This window comes from Palaemon carinicauda, chromosome 39 (genome assembly GCF_036898095.1).
Source record: "Palaemon carinicauda isolate YSFRI2023 chromosome 39, ASM3689809v2, whole genome shotgun sequence".
In the NCBI taxonomy this organism is placed as follows: Eukaryota; Metazoa; Arthropoda; class Malacostraca; order Decapoda; family Palaemonidae; genus Palaemon; species Palaemon carinicauda.
In genome coordinates this window covers 40,142,630-40,145,129 of record NC_090763.1, presented here as the reverse complement: position 1 = coordinate 40,145,129, position 2,500 = coordinate 40,142,630, and positions in this window count along the sequence as shown.

The window sequence follows — 2,500 nt, the reverse complement described above, 5'->3', positions numbered from 1 at the left end:
CTCGTGGTTACAGGAAGGCAGCTTTGAACACAATCTATGCGGTCTGATTGATTCCAGTGATTGTTTGGGAAACCCAAGGCACTTTCTGTGTAACTTTTTGGCTAACAGGTCGATTCCTTGAGAACCATACAGCCAGAGGCTTCTTGCTGCACCTTGGTGCAGGGACCAATCTGACCTTACAGCCATCCTTGGTGATCAGGTGTGTCTGCTAGCCCATTCCTCTTGCCCAGAATATGACTAGTTGAAAACTCCCCAGTATAGAATGCCGTCCCAAAATTAATCAGTTGTAGAGCTTGTCATAAGTAAAAATGGTGGTGTTGTCGCAACAATCAGATACCCTCTTAACGGTCTTGAAAGGCTTGTAATGCTATAAAGGCTACTAGTCCCAGGACATCTCAGAGGAGATGCTCCTTCAACTGATAACTCAGATAAGATGACCGTTCCTTCGACGTATCTAAGCATAGATGCATGACAGGAGGCGACCCTCCTGTAAGGGTTCCTTGCTAGCCAACAGATAAGATCTACCTAAGCCTCCCACCCCGCCAGCATAAGGAGGGTCGGCAATTGCTGGATACTAACCAATGATTCTTCACATACATTTTCTTGAGGTACAAGCTTCTCCAGAGATGAACGGTGGCTAAGAAGAGTCTACCTGTGCAGTGGTATGTCTGTATGACATAACAAATGCATTACCTACTTAGGCTTGCCGATGCAATTGTCAAAGTCATCGAATCAAGCAGTTTAGGTAAGAGATTCAATATATCCTCAATTACCATTATCCCCAGATCGTGACAAAAGCGGAAAGATAAATTATCGTGTCACTACTGCTACATGAAGGAGGCTGGGATCACCAATTTAAGGGATACTTGTACGTATCACGATCATTTCTATTACAAGCTAAGCCACAATCCTTGTTGGAAAAGCAGGATACTACAAGCCCAAGGACTCCAACAGGGAAAATAGCTTAGTGAGGAAAGGAAATAAATTACAAGAGAAGTAGTGGACCATTGAAATAAGATATTTTAAGAACAATTAACAGCATTAAAATAGATTTTTATATATGAATAAGATAGAATAGTGTACCCTGGTGTACCCTGAAGCAAGAGAGCTAAACCCCAAGACAGTGGAAGACCATGGTACAGAGTCGATGGCACTACCCAATAATAGGAAACAATCGTTTGATTTTATAGTGTCCTCTTAGAAGAGCTGCTTACCATGGGTAAAGAGTCTATTCTGCTTTCACCATGAGGAAAGTATCAACTGAACAATTACAGTGCAGTAGTTAACACCATGAGGGAAGAAGAATTATTTGGTAATCTCAGTGTTGTTAGGTGTATGAGGACAGAGGAAAGAATGAGGAAAGAGCGGGCCAGACTATTTGGTGTATGTGTAGGCAACAGGAAAATAAGCAGCTACCAGAGAGAGGGATCCAATATATTATTGTCTGGATAGTTAATTGACCTAATAACTCTCTTATAGGGGCTGGCAGTTATTATCCAGGTGAACATCTGAATTGACACTTGAGATGCAGTACCCAGTTCCAAATCTAGAGACCTGAACTGGTACATGGAACTGTAATGGGAAAGGGAGGTGCTAGTAATGGACTGATGAATAGGTCTTTCAGATGGAATTCTTCGAACAATCCACTCAAACATCCCTCCCACCTCTGTCCGTAAGTTCAGGGTTTTCAGGAATGTTGGAAGAACAGAAGAATACTCCATTGGGAAAAGAGAAAGAGGTAGGAAAGAGGACTGAAGATGATAGTAAGCCCGTCCAGAAGGACTCACATTACCCAATGCTCAGCCCAATATTTCTGCTGTTTGCCAAAGCAAACCTACTATCAGATGAGAGGGAAAAAATGGGGTACTACTCCCTTTTTCGAGTTCTTCCTTGTGAACCCCAAACTGGAGATTTCTGAATTGACAGAAAAACATTTGAGGTAGCTTCTCTTGAGTATAAGGATGCTCAGGAGATGGCCTGGTTCCCTGAGGAACACCTACTTGATCCCCAATTACTGAGGATGCCCCCCCAAAAACCCACTCCCCCGAGGATGGATCCTCACTATCCTCCAACCAGAAGTACTGATGTAGGATTGTCCGTTTCTTTCAGCACCAGTCCAAGGTTCAAAACCTTAGGGATAGACTAAATCAAAATACCCACTTACCTAGCCTGTGAAGAGAGTAGGCCTACAACATGTTGCTCTAGTGACTCATTCCCTCCCCCACAGAATATAATTGCCCTGTCCCAAAGATAGAACTGATCACATAATCAGGGACTGAAGGTGGCCCGAAAAGGCTAACAACAGTGAGGAAAAAATCCCAGGGACTAACACAGCAGACATGAAATGAGCATTCATATTCTTCTATTGCTAGACTGAGTGGAGGGGTGGACCATGGCCTCATGCCTTGTGGGAAGAAGATTCCTTTTGCCTACATCCTTGTTTTTTTAGTGTGTCCCAATGTGTGGCAGTGACACGTAATACAGGATCATGGCCCCATCC